The sequence below is a fragment of the Balaenoptera physalus genome (assembly GCF_965194825.1).
Source record: "Balaenoptera physalus genome assembly, chromosome: 5".
Lineage (NCBI taxonomy): Eukaryota > Metazoa > Chordata > Mammalia > Artiodactyla > Balaenopteridae > Balaenoptera > Balaenoptera physalus.
The window spans coordinates 28,311,050-28,321,284 of NC_138884.1; the positions used below are offsets into that span (position 1 = coordinate 28,311,050).

Below are 10,235 nucleotides of genomic sequence, written 5' to 3' on the forward strand. Positions count from 1 at the left end.
TTGCCTAGAATTAGACTTGACATCCACGTGTATTAATTTATATTTGTTAATTATTAGAACTTAATGAAGTTCTTCTGAAATAATATTAGAACTTCTCATTTTGAAGTATGGCATTTTCAGGCTTGCTTTCTTTTTTAATCTCTCTTTATTAAACAAGAACTGAATCCTGTTGTTGACCAAGCACTATTCTAATTATTGAGGACAATATAATGAATAAAACACAGTTCTTAACAACAGGGTATTTACATTCTAAGCCCTAATCCTTCAAATCATTTCTTTCTGTCTATGGATATATACTCACTGCTAATAAATTTACTTTTCTGTAGACAGCATGTTCAAATTTTTATATATATATATATATATATATATGTTATGATCATTATAAATCCATATTAAATATTAGGTGAACGAACATAAACATGGAAGGGGAGCGGTTATCTATGTCTACTAAGCATGTATATGTTTGCATTTATGCACACTATGTTCCATTCTCTGTCCTAGATTCTTTGTATACCTAACTTAATCTACTCTTTAAAACAACCATTTTCTTATGTATGATTATCTCCATTTTATAGATGAAAAAACTAGGGCTGAGGTAAGTTAAATAAGTTGCTTGGGATCACACATCTAAGTTGTGACAGATCCTCTCTTAAAAAAAGTCTTTCTGTTTCCCTAGGCCATATTCCTTTCACCAGGCCAAACAATGTAGATGAGGACTGAAAAGAAACACACAAGGAAATAAAATTATGAGTACTCTAGAAAGCAGGTCCTGATAACCAAAAATGAATTCCCTTAAAACATCTGACTTTCAGCTTCCTATGTGCCACAGTAGCTTTTTCATCTCTTCCTATTTATTTGCCCTTCTCTCCAGTGATCTTAATTATCTTTTTCCTGTCGCCATGGGGTCATTAGAGCAACTGACATACACAAGACAAGAGAATAACAGGATCTAAGGGTAATTAGGTCCTCATCCATGAAAGACAAGTTCAGAGAGAAATAGACCTGATGAAAATGAATATCACACATGATGGGGAAAGCTTAGCAGCTGTCATTATGGTAAAAGGGGTGGCTGAGGTGGAAATGGGGAGTTGAAAAATTCTATTTATGTGTATATCCACACATATCAAATGATTTACATTTTTATCTTTATTGGATGGGCTACTGAGAAAAAAATGAGATTGGTTGTGCTCTATCAATTTTGTTGCCAGTTCAGATTAGATGAAATCACAAACAGGAAGATACAGCCCCTTCAAGGTCTATAGCTCCTTGTCAGTAACATGCTGATTTTTAATATGTTCTCTACCAAGTGAATTATTATGGTTAAAAAAATGAGAGAAATTGAATGACATCCTGTTAAAGTCAAGGCAGAAGGACCCTATCAGTGAGTCTCAAAGCTGAAGGATAAAGTTGAACAGGAGATATGAAACCAGAAATGATGACGTGCTATAGTTTGCAAGAATGTCGACGAGTAATTTTCTAAATGTGGGTGGGAGGGAGTGTGGTATAATGGGTGAAGGGTCTCTGCAATCACACTGAGAGCTGCACTCTGCCCACTGCATTGAGAGACCTGGGGAATGTTGCCTAACCTTTCTGGCTGCAATTTCCAAATCTAACATGGTATTAATCATAATTATTGCGATAATCCAATGAGCTAATTTATGTTAAGTCTTAGGACAATGCCAGGCATATAATAAATTCTCAATAAATATTAGCCATTTTCATTAAGATCCGGAGGAAGTAGTCTGGGACAAAAACAGGCCCTTGTCATACCCTGAGAAATTAACAGAGAGGGAGAAGCCTTTCTCTAGAGCTGTTGAATTGCATAGTCCTGTTTTATTTTTTTCCCCTCCAGAGTCACTGCATAGATTGAAAACAAAGGGATCTAAATAGTTGATGGCTCACTATATTAAGCCTATTGGTCCTTCAGAATATGTCCAGTTCAGTGGTTTATTTGAAAAAAGAAAGTACTATAATTAACTGAAGACAAATTACTTTTCAAAGTAATGTCTGCTTACTGTGATAGTAAAAAAAAACACAACAAGAAACTGCCATTTGGGGAGTATTTTTAATACTTAGGGGTGGTTATTTAGACACACACACACACCATCACCACCATCAACTATAAATGTAAATTATTCTCAGGGGAGATGTCGACACAGGTCAAACCTTCTAATAAAATTAAACATTCATTTGTGTTCCATGGTCATAATCTGTGGGCCTTTTTGGCCCTATAGAATTAATATATCACTGTCCAAAAACTCACTTTGTCCTTAGCAGCTACCATCCATAAACATTGCTCTGACTGCATGCTGAGAAGGGAACACATCTTTTAGTAAGTCTGATAAGGAAATAAAAGGAATATTACTTGGCCTTTTTCAGGCAGAAAACAACGTAGAGTTGATTTTAAGAAACTGGGATGATTGATCTTTGAGGTCTACCTGTTGCCCGGTTTTGCATCTATCTACTCCAAGACAATAAAAGGATACTCTATGGAAAACTTCGTTTCACTTGTTCATTTTTCACTGAGTATTGCTTATGGTACATATTTTGATCTGCATCTCTTGTGTGTATAAAAATATTCTGTGCATTTATTATAAAAACTGATGCTCAGGAAGACAAAGAAGAGAATTTGATTGGAATTAAGAACCCGACCACTTCCACCATGCTATTGCTCCGTCCCAGTTCCAGCCATTGCCATCCCTGGTCACGCTTATTGCAATAGTTGGGATACTGAGCCCCTCCTTCTATCCTTCTCTCTTAGACTCTACTCTCAATACAGCTGCCTTTAAAGGTAGGTCATGTCACTCCTCTTCTCCAAACATCCCCCGTTACTCAGAGTAAAACTCAAAGACCTTATCAAGGTCCCCTGCAACCCCTGACCTCGTCTTCTACCTGTTCCCCCTATCCCTGCCTCCAGCCACACTGGCTTTGCTGCTGTTTCTGTTCTCTGCAGGCCCGTTCCCACAGATACCCATATGCTTTATTCTCTCACATCCTTCAGGATGTGCCATCTTATCCAAAAAAGCCTTGACCACCCTGTAGGCAATTCTAAGCCCTGCATTCCAGCAGCATTACCCAGGGTTATATTTCTCCATAGGGCCTGTCACCATGTCTCATAGTCTATACTCAGTCATTTATTTATTGACTGCTCTTTCTAACTAGAATGTAAATACCCTGTTTTTAAGAACTGTGTTTTATTCATTATATTGTCCTCAATAATTAAAACAGTGCTTGGTCAAAAACAGGCCCTAAATATTTTTTCTATGAATGGTTGAAGCCTACTTGTTCCTAATCCTAGAAGGTGGAATGAAACCAGTTATTTCTTCCTGACTTAACTTCTCCTAATGAAATGGAGCTAACTGTTGTATAGTCTGTCTTTTAGTAGGGTAGTAACCTCTAGAGGTATGTAATGCTTAGTCTTTAAGTGCTTTTAAATGATTGTTCCAATAGGAGTTATGACAGTAAAGGGTAATTTTGATAGTATCTACTAAGTTTTAAAAATTGCATATAATCTATGACTCAGTATCTCCAATTCCTGACAACTGTTATAGAAAACAGAGGCATGCAAAAGGATTTTCACTAAAGTATTGTTTGTCATGCAATGACTGAAGAAATTATAGAATTACCATGCTATAGAGCACAATGTGGCAATCTAAAATAAATGAGGATTTATTTTATGTTTCTTTTGTATTTTATTTTTTATATTTTAATATTTTTCTCTTTTACTTACATATTTTATATTTATTTATATTTATTATGTATTTATTTTATGTTTGTATATTTTTGTTTATATATTGTATATGTTTGCATATATTTATTTAAATTTATTTATATAACATATTTATTTTGTTTTAATTATTCATTTATATTTATATTATTTTCATATTTCTAATACTTATATTTTTCTTTTCTGTTATGTTTTAATTTTATATTTCTACATATATAAATGAAATAGTAGAAATAGTTTTCTGTAAGTAATATGTATAAATTTGTCTTCTTTTAATATCACTGTTTGCTTGCCTAATATAAATATATTTCTCCTTTACTCTTATTTTCCTTCATTTCTGTTTTTTTTTTTTTTTTTGGCTGCGTTGGGTCTTTGTTGCTGTGCATGGGCTTTCTCTAGCTGTGGTGAGTGGAGAGCTACTCTTCGTTGTGGTGTGCGGGCTTCTCATTACGGTGGTTTCTCTTTTTTGCGGAGCACAGGCTCTAGGCATGCGGGCTTCAGTAGTTGCAGCGCTTGGGTTCAGTAGTTGTGGCTTGCAGGCTCTAGAGTGTAGGCACAGTAATTGTGGCACATGGGCTTAGTTGCTCCATGGCATGTGGGATCTTCCTGGACCAGGGATTGAACCTGTGTCCCCTGCATTGGCAGGCGGATTCTCAACCACTGTGCCACCTGGGAAGTCCCTCCTTCATTTCTTTTCATATTTTTCCTTTTCCTTTTCTTCTATGTCCAAATTCACACCCCTAAAATAGTGACACAATGCACTGAAGCAAATATATTATTTATCATATTTACTAAAGAAAGTTTAAAGTTTCTGCGCTTAATTCCCAAAGCCATAATCTAATAGTTTATATTTTTATGTCTAGAGCAAAGAAAAGAAAAACAACACCAAAAAAATCCTTTGTGTTTTATTTGTGTGAAATCCCGGTTTGCATTCTTCTGTGGGCCTTGATTGAAAGAAAAAAAAATCCTTTAACTAATTTATGTCTTTTCTCCCTTTTTTCTTTATACTGTCTTAATATTGATACATAACCAACAAGCAAGCAAAAAGTCAGAAACAGAAATTACATAGTAGGCATGTCAAGAAACAGTATTTAGGCAAAGATCTAAAACAATTTATTTAGTGGTAATAATCTCAACTACATGTTGCTGCCAGAGATTTCAAGAGTATCTGTAGATTTCTAATTTTACAAGCTCTCCTGATTCTCTTTGTATGAATATTAATTTATTCAACAGTTATTTATTGAGTACATTCTATGTATCTTAAGGTGTTTTAGGTGCTAGGGAAACAGAACAGAAAAAAGAAACAACTCTGCTCTTTCCTATAGAAGAGTGACAACAGTGAATCTGGTGAGTAACTAATATATATTTTTAGTTATATAATTTCATGCATGATGTTATTAGAAGGCAATTTATGCTATGGGAAAAATATAAAGTACAGTAATGCGGATAGACGTGGGGAAGAAGTAGGGTTGCTCTAGCTTCTGCCATCACAGGGCTTTCAAGAAAAGGGAAGAGCTTGGAAGGAGTAAAAGAGGAGAGAGATAATACATTATTCTTTTGAAAGGTGGATCCTGGAAATTGCAGTCACTTCTACTCATGCTCTATTGGCCAGAACCTAGTCACATGACCACATCTGGCAGTGAGGAAGACTGGGAAATACTGTCTTCAGCTATGTGACAGAGTCCCCTGCTGAAACTTCTCTTACTATAAAAGAAAGGAGAATGTATATTAAGGGGACAACTAGTCAGTTTACTGACAGCTACTGTTAGTAAATAGCACAGAAAAGGGGCAAGGATGGTAAAGGAAAGGAATAAATACCTTTATTGAAAACATGCATGTTACCTATGCTATTTTAAAACAGTACGTTCTAAAGAGAAGGGTGAAATCCATATCGTTTCCTTGTTACGATAACAGAGGTCTGGAAGCGTCATTTGTAAATAGTATGGCAGCATCCCTCCTACCTCCCCACCATGTCTTAAGATAAATTGCTTCCATCATAAATTTTTCTTCCTCTCCACTGAGTGTACCAGAGGCTTGTATTCAAAGGAATCTTAATAGAAGGTTCAGAACTAAGTTTGTGGAGTGAAGTGTCTTAAAACACTATTTGTGTTCAAACCCTCTTTAATTCTTCGTAGATAATCATGCTTGTCACACCTCTTCTCCAGAAGTATTGGCTTGAAAGAGTAAAATAGCAATACTTCTTCCACGCATCATCAGGCCCCAAACATCCAGTCTTCTTTTTTCCTTTCTTCTCCTGCTGGTCCTACTCTTTTTTCTTTTGCCTTCTTCACCTCTCTGTTTCTCTTTTCTCTCTTTTTCATTCTAATTTTTTCATTCTCTCAATATTTTTGTTCTTAACAAGTTGGTTTTTCATTTTTATAATATTAGATTTTGTTTGCACAGTGGAAACCAATAAAGACATATACACACACACATACATATGTATTCTTTCAATATATAGAAACCATACAATTAGTATAAATTATATTTAGACATTTTAAAGAGTAAGATTAAATTATTAGGATCTGATTATGTGGTAACATGCAGTAAATTATATGACATTATAAATTCATATGCTATTGGTTTTTGATATATACTTAAATTTTAGCATATTTGTTCACAGCTGGATTTCAGGTCTTTTGGCTAGTAATTTAATTACATAATAAATTGCAGTGGCCATAATCGAACACATCTGTAATTAGGTTTCTCTGTAAATATCATGCTTTTTATTTTTTCAAGTATCCAGATATGCTTTTTTCTCTCTAAACTTGCCAAATTAACTGCATCTATTCAATGAGATCCGAAAGTGGACCTCTATCAATGTTAGTTCTTACTCCTATCACGGCTATTAACTTATTATCATGTTATTAACATAATTATAATCTTTCTAGCACCCCAAGCCCTTTCAGTTTATTACTTTTTTTCTCCCCAAACATAAAAGTTTGCATTTGACACAAAGGCTGGCGTTCCTGACACCCTTTGAGATTTTGCATGTGATTGAAGGAATTTAGGTTTAAAAAGTGTACTTATGAAATTAATGGTACTTGTGACTCTATTGTCTAGTTTCTTTAATGTTATGATTTTCTCTGTACTGGAAAGATTAGGAAGCATCTCTCCAAACATATGAGAGCTTTATTTTACAGAATGTCTGTCTCTCTCTACCTCTCTTGTAATTGTTCGGTATCTTTTTCTAATGAGATCACGCTCTTTATGTCTTGCTTTCTCTTGCCTTGTTCAGATCTTTTTTTCTCCCTCCATCATTCCCTCCCTCACGCATCTCTTCATTCCTTCCTTTCTTCCTTTTTCCTTCCATTCTTCTTTATTCTTTCATTTGTGCCTAATTTTGTTTTAAAGACTGGAACTGCTATACTCTCAGTGTAGTAGTAAAACAGCCACTCTTAGGAATAGGTGGGTTAAAATCTGTTTGACTATCTTTTTTTTTTTAACTTTTAACAGTAATTTTATTAATCTCCTGAATTATTATAACTAACACAATAACAAATTGTCATAATTTGCTAGTTACAGTTTATAGCAAAGGGAAGACAGGCAGACAAGATAGAGCAAGATCTCTTCCTATGTCAATCATCTACCCAGTGCATGCTAGTGAGGTAGTAACCATGCATCAAATCCCCACTTAACCCAAACTTTTGCTCACTCAAATAAAAAAGAAGCACCAACAGAAGTAAAAATCACAGTGAGTATCTCTAGCTCTCAGACAAGCATCTTTCTGGCCAGGTACACCTTCCAGAGCCCAGGGGCCCAAATCAGTCAATACTTGCTCACATGTTTGAGTTTTCTGGAGGAGATCCTAAATATTTATTGTTTTATGGTTTCAAGTAATTAATTCAGTCAGAAAAAGGGCCAAAGTTTATTTGATCATAAAATTTCCCCACAAAAGCTTTCAATTTTTAGTTAAAAATGAAGTACAACCACATCAGGAAGAGTTTTCCGGGTAATTCTAAAACCGTCAGGGACTCTAAAAACCACTAACACCAAGAACAGTTTCTACATGAAAACTCATGGGGAGCGAGCCCTTGGTTGGGAAGATGAACGAGGAGAAGGGGGGAGGGAGCCAATGGGGTGCCCAGGGGCCCGGGGTGCAGGGGGCAGGAGGGCCTGCTCCCTACCCAAAGGTGGCAGTCGGTCGGAGAACATACGGGACACAATGTCAGGCGTGTCCTGGAGGCCTCTGCCACCCAGCATCGTTAGCGATCATAAGTGAACACGGACTCTCTCCACTTACACCTTCCTCGGTTCCCACCCCTGCAAATGCGGGAGCAATAGAGGTAGTGCTGTCCCAGGAGAGGAGGGGTCTGTACCATGTGTTCACTGGATTTTCACAGAGGGACCAAGAGACTCAGTAGGTAGCCTTCCAGTGGGGAGATTTCTTTTACATATCTGGCAATACGTAGTACATTTTATTACTGTCATTCATCTCCGTGGAGGTTTTGAGTGCATCTAAAATAAGAAATTCTGCTTCAAATTATAGTTTTGCAATATTGAGATGTACTTAAAAGGAAAAAGTGCCTTTAAAAAATTCTAATTCTACCTAGAAGGAGGAAGAAAAACTATCCCAAGCCAGAGACTCCTTATGGCTCATGGCGAGTGACCAGAGATGGGAGGGCTGCCCTGCAGCACCTTCGTGCTCCCAGCTGAGGGCCTCCAAGAAGTCCCTTTCATGGGGGACCCAGCAGCTTGCTCCTTAAGAATGCCTCCAGTGCCCTGTCCTGCCAGTGAAGTCACCTGGTGGACCAGGCTGGAGCAGGTGCCAGAGGCCATTTGCACCGGCCTCTGCTGGGCCTCTCCTCTCCCTACACCCAACTTCTCCACCTGCCTAGCATCCAACGGTGAGAGGCTATGGTGGGTACTCTGTGGGAACCCAGGCCTCTCAGACATAGGGGGATGAGAGGGACATGAAGACAGAACACGCCTCCATAGGGGGAGGGGACAACATCACCTTTGACCTTAAACCCATTGCTGTAGGGGGTTGTGCAAGGGGTAGAGAATGTTTTGGTCCATAGAGGCAAACCCAAAATCAGAGGAGGGTCAAGCTGCAATTACAGAGTTCCAGACCCGTGACCTGGTATGCAGCATCGTACTTCAACCTGCGATTTCAGTTTGATTAGACTGTTATTAGGTAGCTTACACATTTGCTAGTGGAAAAAAATCCTAGAGCAAATCTTGCAAAAGGTGAAGTAGCAGAAAAATCACATAAATTCATTTATATCATCCCGAGAGAAACATGATCGAAAAGCTTCAAGTTGAAGATAACCCCATTGACAACGACCTTAAAACAAAAATGGAGTCATAATTTTTCTGAATTTTGCGTAGTCTTCAGATTTCTCGTGGTACCACTGGTGAAGCTGCTGAGCCCTGGTGAGCAGGACACAGAAGGTGAACACAGCAAAAGCCCAGCCTTGGATGGACCCGCTGGAGAGCGCGTAGACGCACCACTCGACGCCTTCTCCCAAGTGGTTGGCTGCAGTGATGTATTAACAAGCGCCCCCTTGGTATTTTATATCCAGTCTCCCCTGGTTTCCTGAGGTTCCTTAGGACGTGATCTGAATGGATGTTTATCAGCATGCCTGTCAACCACAAGGCAAAACCTTTGCGCGTAATGGATGAGGAACATGGTCAGGAGGATGCAGTTGGGCCAGAGGATAAGGCACTCCGCGCACGCGAGGAGCGGCACCGCCAGCGAGGGTAGCTCCTGCCCCGCCCAGGCGGCCCGCGCCCGCAGCCGAAATGCGGATCGCGGCGCGGCGTAGCGCCCGGAGGGCGAGCCCGCCAGCTTCAGCAGCACGTAGCACAGGAAGCCCAGGGCGCGCTCCAGGGGCGCGAGCGCGTCCAGCAGGAACCGCCCGGCCAGCTCCACTGTGGGGGATGGCAGGCGTGCTCCATGGCCGGGCAGCCGCGACGCGCCACATGTAGGGGGCGGCGGCGGGGGCGGCGGGAGGCGCGGCTACGTGAGGTCGGGACCCGCTGTCAAACGCCGGGGCCGGGATCCACGCCGCCCTGGCGGCCGGGAAGCAGTGGGCACGCCGACCCCGCCTGTTTCACCAGCTCAGGGGGCGCGCCGCGGACTGGGCGGGAGCTGTTTGACTCTCTTGTACTACCTTGTTAACTTGCTTGAAGGTACTACGATTTTTATTTTGCTAATTTCAGTTGAATGTACATACATTGGAAAAATAGATAGCATGTACCTAAGAAGGTCATTTCTTTAGAGACATTGCTTCGTTTGAAGATTCCCTGTAATGATTCTGTGCTCCAAACGCCCCTCTCTCACTCACCAACATGGTTTATGAGCCACACATTAAAAACCAGTGATTCAGCCAGGGGTCAGCAAACCATATCTATCAGGCTCCAAACAGCTTGTTTTTGTGCAGCTCACAGATAAGAAAATTTTTATATTTGGAAGTGGTTGAGGACCTCTCTGGTGGCGCAGTGGTTAAGAATCCGCCTGCCAATGCAGGGGACACGGGTTTGAGCCCTGGTCCGGGAAGATCCC

General features: G+C 39.5%; 1 pseudogene across 1 annotated transcript; it reads right to left on the reverse strand.

Moving 5' to 3' along the window:
- Positions 1-262: 262 nt before the first annotated feature.
- Positions 263-10,023, reverse strand: LOC309661452 (3-oxo-5-alpha-steroid 4-dehydrogenase 1 pseudogene; annotated as a pseudogene). Its single transcript has 2 exons — positions 10,018-10,023; positions 263-9,689 (listed from the first exon to the last, which is right to left on the reverse strand). The product of its transcript is annotated as a 3-oxo-5-alpha-steroid 4-dehydrogenase 1 pseudogene (transcript).
- Between the last annotated feature and the right edge of the window lie 212 nt (positions 10,024-10,235).